Source organism: Bidens hawaiensis, unplaced genomic scaffold, assembly GCF_021521415.1.
Source record: "Bidens hawaiensis isolate Kalapana, Puna unplaced genomic scaffold, B.hawaiensis_p1.1 tig00018026_1, whole genome shotgun sequence".
Taxonomy (NCBI): domain Eukaryota; kingdom Viridiplantae; phylum Streptophyta; class Magnoliopsida; order Asterales; family Asteraceae; genus Bidens; species Bidens hawaiensis.
This window is the reverse complement of record NW_027492718.1, coordinates 101,165-115,413: the sequence shown is the minus strand read 5'-3', so window position 1 is coordinate 115,413 and position 14,249 is coordinate 101,165. Positions and strand designations below refer to the sequence as shown.

The following is a 14,249-nucleotide window of genomic DNA, read 5'->3' as shown; positions in this document are numbered from 1 at the left end:
AATTAGTTTGGCAATCACACTTTTCTGTTCTAGTGTTGATTCTTATGTATAACAAGAACAAGCAATTAAGTATTTGGTATCTTTTATGGTTGAAAGCAATAAGATTTCGTTTACATTCTTGACAAAAGTTAACAATACAAAAAAAGAGACTTTTTTATTAAATTATTTAATGATACGAAAAAAATGTCTATATGCAACGTATAGACTTTATTAACCCATTTTGGAGGGACACCCACCTATATGTCGTATATAGGTCGAGTATTAAAGAAGTTCCCATATGCACACCGCTAACATAATAACCATACACCACTCACACATCATACACGTTGTATGGTCTTACAAACTTTATACATGATGATAATGGATCACACATATCTTAAACATAGCGATAATGCATTATACAAGGTAGTATGCGGCGTCATAATGATAAGTCACGCGGGCCATAATGTTATACGAACCATATAACATGTCAGACAACACATACATGTGACAAATGCCCTATTTTATGATCTAACGTATGTTCATTACTTGCATGACTAAAATGACCGTCAAGACTTCACACCTAACATTTTTCATTTTGCGGGTCTTAACGAAGTGTGGATATGCACACTAGTAACATGATAACCACACACCACTTACATATCATACACAATCGTAATTCGTAAAGTCACAAATGCTATATCCATGATGTTAACGAGTCATACACATGTCCTATACATATAAATAATGAATTTTCTAAAATAGTATAAAACGTTACGACGATAAAACAAGGGTTCCATAATATTATACGCACCGCGAGGCGTGAGACAACTCATGCCCGTGACAAAGGCCTCAATAATATCATTTAAATGATGACTTGACGGATGTATTGTTAATTGGTTGACCAAAACGAAAAAGCAGAGTGTGACGTGGCCATACTTGACTGCCATATAAAAACCAAAACCAAAGGGATCTTCTTCTTCTTCTGTGATAGAAATTGTGTAATTTTGTTTGTAAAATAAATTAATTAGTGATGGATTTGTTACCGGCAGAAACGTCATCGGAGATAGTGAAGAAGCACAGATTTAGGTCACTCAAAATGGTGGAATTGAATTACGAACAACTGCTTTCTGACGTTCCGTACGGAGCGGACTACGGTAAGCTCTCGACAACGGACTCAGTTACTACGTCCGCTTGAATTCCAAACCTAAAATGAGAGCCGCACTCGCACTCGCCGTCAAAGTTGGGTAAATTATTATTAACATTATACCCTGGGATGTAAAATATATCTCTTCTCACCATCTGAAGAGGTAGGTCCCGCCCAGTTGGACCCGCAAGACTCACCTTGAAGAGGGACGTCTGCGCAAAGACCAACTGGTTCCACAGGACCCACCATGCTCAGAGAGATGAAGAGCTTACGCGCATACGCCAGCTGTTCCCGCAGGAAAAGCCTCCCAATGGTGAAGTACCCCGCCTGTTCCCGCAGCTGCGGATACAAGCCATCAGCGGAGGCTACCCGCACTAATAGCAAGGTTACACGCACAAGGCACTAACTCTCAATAATTCAGTAATGTCACCTGAAGAAGGAATGAGCAAGCCGGGAATACTCCCGCCCAAATGAGCCAGTCCGTACGCTTCTGGAGGATCTTTTGTACTATACCTGCCAAGGTATGGACAAAATAGACAAGATCTGACCAAAGCAGCGACAGCTCACTGACAACAGTACGACGAGGAGCACGCTCTAGTACTTAATGTCACTATCAGCCGCTGCCTACTCACCAACCCTTGTCGTGGCACGTACATAGCCTGCAGTTGGTGGAAAAGGAATAGTACACGGCCGGCCATGTCACTATCAGCCACTGCCTACCCACCAACCACCAGCATGGCACGTGCGTAGCCCACAGTTGGTAGAAAAGGAATATTATACAGCTGGCTGTACCTGCTTGGAAACCTACCTTCGGCTATAAATACTCCAACACCTTGGAACGGTATGATCATCTTATATCTTATATCATATCTTATACCATCATATATCTGCTCTAGCTATTTCTCTTAATATACACATATTCAGAGCAATCTAGTCTGATTCTCACGCCGGAGGGTGGTCACAAGGAGGTACCCCCTTCTCAGTGACGAGCTCACGGTGTCTGTTTTGCAGGTCATCAGAAGAATAACCATCTTTGCCGGACCTAACCCTCGTGGGAAACATCTACTTAACCCCCAGATTATCCGTAATCTGCCGGGGTCACTTAGTGTTTCTTCACCATCCCTATAGTGTATGAGACATTATTATTCTATTCGCATTACTTGTTATACCTTAATTTTGTTAATTGGCCAATTGTACTGTATAATTGTTAGGTTTCAGCATGAATTGGTGCATATCTGATCGATTTACTTCCTGTTGTGTTAGTTTCAATTTGTTTACAGTAATAGACTAATATCTGTTATAACATTTGTAACATAACATCTGCATTTATCAGAACAAAGTATTGATTATATAGCTTAATTTTGACTTCAATTTGTGTTTATCTCATAGATGTTAATAAGTTTTTAATGTGGATTTGCAGGGGAATAAGGATTATTGATTAACTTTTGGTTTCGGTTTGTATCTAGTAAGATTTGGTTATGCATTTGTCGAAACTGTTATAAACTTATAACTGCAGGCCCATTCCATATAGTTATGTGATGCGTTATAACTTATAACATAATGTTTACTTAAAGAAGCTTATCTTTTTTTGTAGTCTAAAAGTTGCGTTTTGACTTTTTTTTTGTGTTTCTATTGCTATCGTGTAAGATTTCGTTGTTGATTTTCTCTGGTGAATGATTGAGTTTAAGGCCTTATTCTACCATAGCTTTTTATGTATTTGAAAACAATGTTGTTAGTTGCTGTTTAAGTTACAAGTAAACTGTAATAATTTAATATGTTGGTTGGTAAAGTGTGAGGATGACAGTTAGTAGACTAGTTGCTTTGGTTGCTGGACAGTAGCTGTCAAATAAATGGTCAAAAGTTTTGAAGGCATCCAAACTGGGAAAAGATGCATGTCACATGCACTTATAATATAGGGCTTGAAAAAAAAGGCTGTTCTTAGCTGCTTTAGTCTAAACTCTGTATATAGCTATGACTTGAAAGATTCTCAACACATTATCACTTACAGTGATTAGGCTATTTAAAAGAAACAGAATATGAACTGCTACAAAAATCAAATGATGCTGGTTGACATATTACTTTATTGCGTGTTGGAAATCAGGCCCCAAAATCAAACACAAAACACACGATATGAACAAACTCGTTTAACTCCTATTATTATTATTATTATTATTATTATTATTATTATTATTATTATTATGAAAAATAATGTTTATTAGTGTCATGGCATATTAAATTTCTCTTCGGCGTCACATCCAACATGAAAGTGTTAAAATTAGCACTAATTATTAATTTTTTATGTATCGGTTATCAACTTGATTTAGATCGTCCACATCATGATTTCTTATTAGATTTTTTTTTTTTTTTAGTAACCGATTATCTTAATACAATGACAGTTCAGTTTTGGAAGAGGAAGAAGAACGAGGAGTTGCCCACATAGTTGAACATCTTGCCTTCAGTGCCACTAAGAAATACACAAATCATGATATTGTCAAATTTCTTGAAAGCATTGGAGCTGAGTTTGGTGCTTGTCAGAATGCAGTTACATCAGCTGATGAGACAGTTTATGAGTTGTTTGTTCCTGTTGACAAACCTGAGCTCTTATCTCAAGCTAGAGTTTAGTTCAGAGGTAAGATATTAGACTATATGTACTTTACAATATTATACTCGACTAGAGGGTATAACATTTTACTCTATATGTATCTTCTATCTGCAACTCTAGTCTTTACAATAATACAAACGTATACAAATCTTTGGTTGATTATAAGAATACTTATATGTGATTTAGATTATTAAATCATTGTTATTGTTTTCAGTGCCTCATATTTTTACTGTGTGCAGATTCGAGTATCAGCAGAGGATTTGGAAAAGGAAAGAGGTGCTGTTATGGAAGAGTACAGAGCAAACAGGAACGCCAATGGCAGGATGCAGGATGCACATTGGCTTTTGATGATGGAAGGCTCAAAGGTCTGTAGTCTGTACTATTAACTGAAGAAGTCTTTTAATCTTTTTTTATTTTTAATAATCTGCAATGAGATTACACACCCACATATTCATCTTTTTCCTCACATTATTTATCACTAATTAGATCTTTTTTAAAATGATGGACAAACCTCACAGTGGTATGCGCTAAAGCACTTTCGTCAATAGCTTCTCATAGTCTCATGGGCTCAGATATACTTTGAAATATTGAGATGCACACATATGTATGTAGACAGATTAATAGATTTTTCATGTATGAACATTTTTCCTGCCATCTCTTATAGAGCTAATATACTTTATGGACATGCTTGTTACTGCTGGGAGTTTTAGTATTTTTATCATTTTATGGTAGTAAATTAGTAATTGGTCGTAGTTACATCTATTTCTTGCTCCAAGTGCTGTTTTAGGTTCATTATACATTTTTAAATTTATCAATTGCAGTATGCTGAGCGCTTACCAATTGGATTGGAGAAAGTGATCCGGACAGTTTCTCCTGAGATTGTAAAACGATTCTACAAAAAATGGTATTATTTGCAGAACATGGCTGTTATTGCTGTTGGAGACTTTTCTGATACGAAGGTCAGAATAATATAAATGCTTGCATACAATTATCGCCATATGATATCAACAGTTAATCCCTTTCTCTCTAGCAGAGTGTTGTTGAATTAATAAAGACCCACTTTGGTAGTAAAGTTTCAGCCACTAATGACCTGGATATACCTAGATTTCTAGTCCCATCTCACGAGGAGCCTCGTATTTCATGTTTTGTGGAATCTGAAGCTGCTGGGGTTAGTGTTCTACAGTCTCCAATGTAATAAATCTGTATATAGCTAATATAGATTATGGTTATTGGTGTATGAGTAGCACCATATTATGTAAACATAATTCCTTGTTCTACTTGTTGCAGTCAGCAGTCATGATCAGCTGCAAATCACCAGTAACTGAACTAAGAACCGTAAAGGATTACGGGATTTACTTGTTGAAGCCATGTTTTATCACTCAATGAACCAACGGTTCTTTAAAATATCACGCAAGAAGGACCCGCCTTACTTTTCATGCTCTGTTGCTGCAGATGTTGTTGTTCAGCCAATTAAGGCCTTTATAATGACTTCATCTTGTAAAGAAAAAGGAACTCTTATTGCCTTGGAATCAATGCTAACAGAGGTTTGATTTTCATGTTCATCTTCAAGCGTCTTTTCACTAGTGTTTTTTTTTCTTCTTTTTGATTCACTGATGTATTTTCTTTCAGATTGCTAGGGTTCGGTTACATGGCTTTTCTGAGCGGGAAATATCTGTTGCGCGTGCAACTATGATGTCTGAAATCGAATCTGCTTATTTGGAGCGTGACCAAGTGCAATCAACCAGTTTACGGGAGGAATACCTACATGTATTTCAGCAGTACCTTTGAATCATTATCTTCATATTTGGTTATCTTTTTCCATTGTCTAATTCTTGTCTTCTACTTTTTAGCATTTTCTTCGTAAGGAACCTGTTGTTGGGATTGAGTACGAGGCACAGCTTCAGAAAACTATATTACCTCGTAAGTTGTTAATGTCATTAATTTCTGGTTTTGAATGTTCTTGCTATAAAGTTGTAGAGATTAGTAAAAAATGATGGCTTTACTTTATTACTTTTTGATGTTGTAGATATATCTGCATCTGAAGTATCCAAATATTCAGAGAATTTTCATACTACACACAGTTGTGTTATAAAGGCAATCGAGCCTCGAGCTGCTGCAACGGTGGACAATCTCAAAAGTGTTGTGTTAAAGATAAATTCTCTAGAAGAAGATGGCAGTATTTCTCCTTGGGATGAAGATCATATTCCTGAAGAGATTGTTACTTTAAAGCCAAACCCTGGGTATTCATGCAGAATACGTCTTAATATATTTGCTAAGCGCTTGGTTCAGGTCGATGTTTGTCTGTCATTAATGATATTTTATGGTAACTTAACATCCTTCATCTTTTTTCTGTTGCAGGAATGTAGTGGAAGAGTCTGAATATCCTAATATTGGAGCAACTGAGCTGATCCTGTCAAATGGCATGCGTGTCTGCTATAAGTGCACAGACTTCCTTGAAGACCAGGTCTGTTTCATGCTCCCAATATTAGTTGTAAGACTTACTATCTGCACATTTGTTATTTATTGAGACAGTGAATATATTATACTTTTGAACCACATGTCGGTAGTCTTAGATTTTTCTTTCTTAAGGTATTACATGTTGGTACTTTGTATTAGCTGGATGCTATTTGTTATTACTCTCTTCAAGTGACATATATTGGTCAGTTGTGACACGTTTGTTATGCTTACTTTCGTTGATGGACTGGCACCTGTATTTAGCTCTTTAAAATTAACCAATTATCCAAAACCAGATCTTAATGATATGATAGTTAATAACAATTGTATATAGTCATGTTCATTTGTATGATAGTTTTCAACATTTTCAAAAAGTTATATCCAGTGCTTGTAGAGTTGTTTTGTGATTTGCCTCTTGCTACTAGAGTATTATGATCACTTGTTTCAAATATAGGACAGTGACTAGTGTTGATCTTAAGCTCTTTATGAAAGTTATATCCATAAAATATGCATCAACTATTAAATCTCTGCTTTCTGAAACACTCACACATTTTAGCTTCAAATTAGATTTACATCACTGATTAACATGTTAGATTGCCTTTTTTCATGATGGTGTTTATGTGATTGATATGTTCGATTTGAACAGGTTTTATTCACAGGATACGCATATGGCGGTTTATCTGAACTTCCAGAAAGTGAATACATCTCATGTTCAATGGGGTCCACCATTGCTGGAGAAATTGGTGTATTCGGTTATAGACCATCAATACTGATGGATATGCTTGCTGGTAAGAGAGCTGAAATTGGTACAAAGCTTGGAGCATACATGCGAACTTTCTATGGTGATTGCTCACCGACAGACTTGGAAACTGCTTTGGAGGTTTGTTAAAATAATCACAAATGCTACTAGTTAATAAATTCTCCTGTTATAATAAGATCATCATTATAAAAAAAATTATTAACCTTTTTTTTATGCTTCCTGCCAGCTGGTCTACCAACTTTTTGCAACAGAAGTAATACCGGGTGAAGAAGACATAAAAATTGTGATGCAAATGTCAGAAGAGTCTGTTAATGCTCAGGAAAGAGACCCGTATACAGTCTTTGCAAATCGTGTGAGGGAGCTTAATTATGGGAATTCTTACTTTTTCAGAGTAAGTTTTAGTTTTTATATAAGTTATGGTTTGTCAAGTACATCTAATGATTCTTTCTTTTCTCACAGCCAACAAGAATTAGTGACCTTCGAAAAGTCGACCCATTTAAAGCCTGTGAATATTTCAACAAATGTTTCAAGGACCCTTCAACATTCAGTGTTGTGATCGTTGGGAATATTGATCCTACTATTGCAAGGCCCTTGATATTACAATATTTGGTGAGTTGACATGTTGCGTAACATTTTTATCCTTTACTTAGAACTTGGAAATATGATTATGCCAATGTGAAATGTTTTCTGGACTTCTTATGCAGGGTGGAATTCCAAGACCATCTGAACCAATTCTAAAATACAACCGTGATGACCTCAAAGGCTTGCCATTTACTTTCCCCACTACCATAATTAGGTTTTTTTTTTCTTCTAAAAATATGCACTCGTAATGTTTTTTTTCCCCTTTAATAACAACAAAATGTTAATTTAGTGTATGGTTTTGTTTGCAGAGAAGTTGTCCGTAGCCCCATGGTGGAAGCGCAGTGTTCTGTCCAGTTATGCTTCCCTGTCGAGTTAAAGAATGAGAAAATGGTACTTGCCTTATTTACCTTTTATTAGAAATTGTGGCAATTTTGACCCATTTGTTTACGATGAGTCGATTTTAGTTATGTTTATATGGGTCCAACGGGTAAAATTGAAGAGAAACTTAAAAGAAAACAGGCCAAATAGGTTAAACGAGATAAAAGAAAGCCAGCATGTACTTTTAATGCACAAAAGTATTTACATCATTTATTACATTAAGTTATAAAATTACTTAAATAATGCACTTTTGTAAATTTATATTTGACAATTAACAGACTAGTTATAAGTAAAAAATTTGGACAAAAGAGTTTTAGGTCAACCCAACCTAACCTGATCTGGTCCAAAACTTACCTGTTTAGACTTTAGACTCGTTACCCAACTGTTTGACCCACCCACTCTACACCTTACTTGTGACCTCTGTTGTTAAATGTTGTGATATCATTTTCCATGAGGACGTTCACTTCATTGGTTTTTTGAGCAAGCAAAAATAATTCAGGTTCTCCGTTTCAAACATGGACAGGTTTGTGCCTATGATTCATTTGTAGTATTCCTTGGCCATAGTTAAATTAATTCCATACATTGATTTCTGCTATGATGTCTGGCTACCAGATATACTCAGCTGGTGTTTCTGTTTTTCTTTAATTATAAGCTATGTATTCTATTTGTAATGAATCAAATGGGCGAAGGTAAAAGATTGACCTAAAAAGGAATATGGGTCTGGCGTGTCAAACAGATTGGAAGTCATCTCAAATTCGAAAAATTCTCTAGTATGCTTTATTGTAAAGTGTGTAGATTAATATTATAAAAAATACAGTTCTATTCTTGTATAATCATATTTAACATATTACATATTTGTACAATCTAAAAAAATAATAATTATTATAATAAGACAATGTTTGCCCTGACATGTACTAAATGGTATGCATTTTGACCTGCGATCTGACCTGTCCATGTTGCCACCCTTATTTATCAATTTCAAACCTAAGCAGTGATGGATTCTAGAACTTCTGCTTGTTTCCTCAATTATAGAAAATCACTTTTCTTTTATGGTTGTGAAAACTGAACATATGTGGTGCTAATAATGTGCTTGTTCAGGAGAACTATTGGTGGCTTGATCGGATATTGCACAGTTATCAATCTCGGATCTATTCTGGGGATGTTGGCGCCTCTTTCGCGGTGAGTTTGTGTGTTCACACTGTTTAATCAATGTTGCTGATGTGGTGCTTGAAATTCTGTTTTTTGCTCCTTGTTTATCTAATTTTGAAACAAGCCTGTTTTTTTTATCCCTCAAATGCTCCGCCAATTCGTTGCTTGCTAAAAGTTGAAAAGTTGTCATTTGAACTTAAATGATTAGATGAAATGAATTTGCTTATGACTTATTGCAATTACTGATAATACAGTTGACACTTAAATGATTAATTTCTATGAATTTACTTACATACAGTTTATTTATTCTTGTTTTAAGCCTGGTTGGTTGAGGAATGTGTTCTTGCATAACTGCATGTGTCTTGTTTTAAATGAATTTTCGCTACAAATCCCAGAAAGATATTGCATGCATGTTAAAGATTCAGCTTTTCATACTAATAATTAGTGATAAACTTTTATGCAGGTTCAAGATGTCAGTCGCTCAGATGTTAGGAAAATCTTAAAACCATCGACAGCTCAACAAGCACTGCAGAAGATTTTACCTTTCCCTTGTAAAAGACAGTACACAGTAGTAATTTTGATGCCTCAGGATTCTCGTTTTCCATTGCTAAAGTCAATCGTCACCAATGCAAAGGTAAGTTAAAAAATGTTACCATACTAACTATGTTACGTGTCTACAGACCAACTTTTAAAACTTCGTATGCAGTCCTTCTGTTTTTTCATCTATTAATAATGTAGAACTAGAAGGGGAAATTTAGACCTATTTACTTATTAATGGGTTGATAACTTGATTTGAGGTTATTTTCATTGGAAAGATTAAAATTTATTTTAGCCAAGGAAATCTATGAGCTAAGAATATTGGGTTAATTTGGTAGCAAGCTTAAAATATCAAAAAATGCCTCCTGGAGGGTCAAATTGTGGTTCCATTTCTTTAACTTTATTGACAAACAATTCATTTTGCGGTTGCAGGTTCAATTCGGATTTGCTGGTCTGATTGTTTTGGCTTTCTGCAACTGGAGATATTCACGAACTTCATCAAAATCATGAGTCAGTTTTTGAGTGCTTGCTCGAACCTAGAAATTTTGAACGTTAATTGGCCACATCTGGAAATTAGATAAAAGATACATGGCAGACTTTAGAGGTGAAGTTGTCACTAGATTTATGAAAAAAGAATGTTTTAGTGAATGTTTTAGTGTTCATTTACTACATTCAAATCCCTTGGTGCTAGGAGATTATTAAAATCCCTAGACTTGAAGCTATTGTTGCTGATTTTGTTAGTTGATGTTTATAGACTTTATTCATTGTCATTACTTTAAATGAAATGTAGCCTGATTGTTCACCACCACAAAGCTAATCGATTGTGGCTCAGGACCGAGCCCCTGAATGAGCTGTGACCAGTCCTAAGCCGTCCACTTACAGGGTTTGTTAAATAGTTTTGGGTCAGGCACTCAGGCTTCAAAACGGCTGTGCGCTTGGACCTGGACCAGTTAGGTCATCTCTTCTGGCATTCACATTGTGTGCATCTCCAACACCGTATGGCCTTCAGCTTTTATTCCATTGACCATTTGACACGTGGTTTTGTATTATGTTAGCCTAGTATAGTATAAGTATAAGTGGTTAATTTGGTTTATATATTCGCTGACTTAATTATTAAGGCTGCGCATAGCTATGAATGGAACCCCAAGTGCAGCTTCTCCATAACGCTGCCCTCCCCACATGCAGTGTGCGACATCAGCCACATATGGGTTACAAACTTAGCGTTGGAGGCTGTCTAAGCAGTAAATGAAAACGTGAAGTGTATATAAATGCTTTCTAACATCTTATTTTATTAAGATAGATCTTTTTAGTGCTATTTTAATTTTGGATCTTATTAAATGAATCGTGCCTCCTTCTGTTCTTTTTTGAATTAAGAAAATATGTGTAAACGAAAAGATGTTGGCGACTAGATAAAATAAATAACATGTTACATGATCTCTAGTGTGAAGCGTATGCGATTATTGTCACATAGTGGGGGCATCTCTCTAGTGTAGCAGAAACCAATCCTCTATATAAGTCATACTAATACATGTCACAAAATGATGTAGTAACTACATTTTCACATATCAAGTTAATATTATATTATGGTTTTCTTCCGCTTTTCGTTCCATATACTTTTCATATTCCTTATTTTTTCACGTGTCTTCAAATTTCCGTAATCTTTATCTTGGTAGATTAAAAATGACCAATCAACGTCAAAACAATGTCAGACGGCTTTTATAAGTATTTTATCATATACAATTTATTAATTTGGGCATGCAACAACGATCTGGGATCTTAAACAATGTGTCCATAGGATGACGATGATCATCAATCAAAACATGTGATGTCAACGAATACGAGGATTCATTTGAAAACGCAAAGCCACTAAAAAGACACATGTCAACTAAGCTTCGTCTTCCATCATCCAAAAATACATTTCACTGACAAATCCAATGCACAATAAAGTGTGGGCGGGCAAATCATGGAACTTCTAATTTCATGAGGATACCATGCTTTAGGAATTTGCTTGATTACTTTTCTCTTAAGCAAATGTTAATAACTGAAAAACAACATATTACCACGTATGCAATGCGTCATGCGGGTCTATCAACATGTTTTGACAAGTTCTTGGTTCTACAAATATATTAGATGTTCTATCTATCTACCGATGACACCATTCAACCTAACTATGCATGGTGGGACGTTGATATTGTGAATAATTCTTTAAACTATGTTATTTATTATACAATAAAATACATATATGACATGACTTCGTAACTTATTTGCAATTACTCATCCATATATTGATATGCGTGTTAAAATTAGCTTTCTTGTCGCAGTACTAAACCAACAAAAACCTTGATGATAAAGTTAAAACAAGTATTAAAGTACATGAAATTAAACTATGTGAACGGTAGCTTAATCATGAAAAATAATGTCAACGACTTCTACTTTTAGTCAGAGATTATTACACCGACGATTTCTATTCATGTTGGATGTTGATGATATGCTTTTATTCTTTAATTCGTTAAATCCATTCACTATTGATGATATATATAGTTTTATCTCATAGTTGTTAATAATAACACATCATAAGAATAATTCCAGCATACGATTAGATAGGATATCCCCAACTATTTTCTTTGTTGTTCTTCCTCCATGATTCTCTTGGTTTCTATCCTCCTTCCTTTTCACTAATGAGAAAAGAATCTAAGAAAACTCATTCCAACTTTATTTATTTATAAATTGCATTTTTGTAACAATTTTTCAATTAAATGGCATAAATGTTACCTTATTCTTCCACCTTATTTATTCAGCACCAATATATTCCCATGGCGCCACTACAATACCTTTTGAATATGAAATGAAGATGTTGAGATCTTGGTTTTAGAAAACTAGAGGCGATGAAAATAGGGTTGTCACTTTTACCCGAAACCCGAAACCCAACCCGAGAACACATGTACACGAACCCGAACTAACACCACCCGAAAAACCCAAACCCGAGAAAAGACTAACCCGAACCCAAACCGAAGTCATTCGGGTTGGTTCTTGGGTTTGATTTATAAGTTTCGGGTCAACCCGAATAAACTTTTAGTATTGAAATTAAATATATTTTTAGGTATAATAGGCTTACTCTTAGCTACTGACATCATCAGAACCTCATCTTAATCGATTGTTGTCATTACAACTATTATAGATCGGTTGTTTATTGTTAATTTATGTTTTCCTTTTATTGCTAATAACAACCGAAATCGAACAACCGAATCACGTTCGATTGAAGATGTTTGTGATTCAAGTTAGTTTTACTCTTCTTTGGATTGTTTTATCAAGTTATGCTGGTTTATTATTTGATTATTTTGTTTACGAGTAAAGAATAATATGTTTTTTTAATTTTATCATTGTAGTATTTTACTTTTTTTTTGTTTTCTAAGAATACTCGAAACCCGATTAACCCAACCCAAATTACCCGAACCCGAAAAACCCGTGAGAGATTCGGGTTGGGTTTCGGGTTAAGATTTAAAACTTTGAAACCCGAAGAACCTAACTTGAAAAACCCGAAACCCGAAAAACAAACCCGAAGAACACCCTTAGATGAAAAGCGACATGGATTAAAACAGAAGCATGAAGCGCTAGGCGCAAAAGCAAGAGTTTTTTTACACGAGACGAACGCACTTATATAATTTTTATATATGTATATATCATGGGTTTTTAGCATCCCGACCAATAATGTAGTTATATTTAACCATTAAATATGACTTAACCTACCTATACATACATCCTAAAAAGCATATTTTACAACATTTAGAAGCTTAAAAACCACTTGTGTACAAAAGACGAACGCCTCAACTTCGTCTTAGGTCGCTTTTTGCCTAAAAATCTCGCCTCATGCTCGCCTTTTAAACATTGCTCGCCTTGACTATCCTAAAGCGAAGAGGCCCTCGCCTTAGGTCGCCTCTGGCGTGCTTTTTTAAACCAAGAGTTGAGATGTTCAATGAGTCGTCAATGATCCAAATGGTTGTTAAAAAAAAATAACAATATTATAAATGAATCATTTTAACTTTCACAAAAAGCGAAAAGTTATCGGTAAATTTTGTTAAAATCAAAACTATATTTTGGCTATTGAATTTGTTAAAAGATACACTTTCACCTCATATTTATTAAACCCAAGTTTTAACATTATTAAAGTTTGTTTTGAAAATTTGAAAAAAAAAAGAAAAGGATTATTAAATCCTAAATTGATCATAGAAGTGCACAAATCGGGTATTTTAAGAAACCGATTTTGGGTATGGTTGATAAAAGTCAAAATCGGGTCAAGTTGGAAACGGTTCCAGATATAGTTGGATATTTAACCGGGTTTTTCAGGGTTTTTTCGGGTTTCGGATAAGGTCTGGATCGGATCGGGTTTTGACCAGGTATTTTGTGCACCTTTAGTTGAATTGACCATACGAAGTATTGTCTTTGGGCCTTAGAGCCTTTTTGTTTGACCCAATTAAAGCCCAAAGTAAAAGGAAACCCTAGCCCCCTCTAATTAGGGTTTTTATTCCCACCTCTTCATTTCAACGCCTCTGTTTTCATCTTCTCTCTCTGCTTCAACTCCTCAACCCAGGTATATTATTACTTGCATAATTGTATTAATAATACTGTACTGATTTTATTATTATTAATTTGCTCTGCAGGTA

At 35.2% G+C, this 14,249-nt stretch overlaps 1 pseudogene across 1 annotated transcript; it reads left to right on the top strand.

Annotated features, from left to right (window-relative positions):
- The first annotated feature begins 985 nt into the window (after positions 1-985).
- LOC143555220 (zinc protease PQQL-like) lies at positions 986-10,672 on the top strand (annotated as a pseudogene). The gene is made up of 18 exons (XR_013139168.1): positions 986-1,226; positions 3,523-3,755; positions 3,968-4,093; positions 4,550-4,687; positions 4,762-4,896; positions 5,016-5,272; positions 5,358-5,495; positions 5,579-5,648; positions 5,755-5,968; positions 6,087-6,192; positions 6,829-7,062; positions 7,169-7,333; positions 7,402-7,551; positions 7,647-7,738; positions 7,833-7,926; positions 9,001-9,081; positions 9,515-9,685; positions 10,021-10,672. The product of XR_013139168.1 is annotated as a zinc protease PQQL-like (transcript).
- The last annotated feature ends 3,577 nt before the right edge of the window (positions 10,673-14,249 follow it).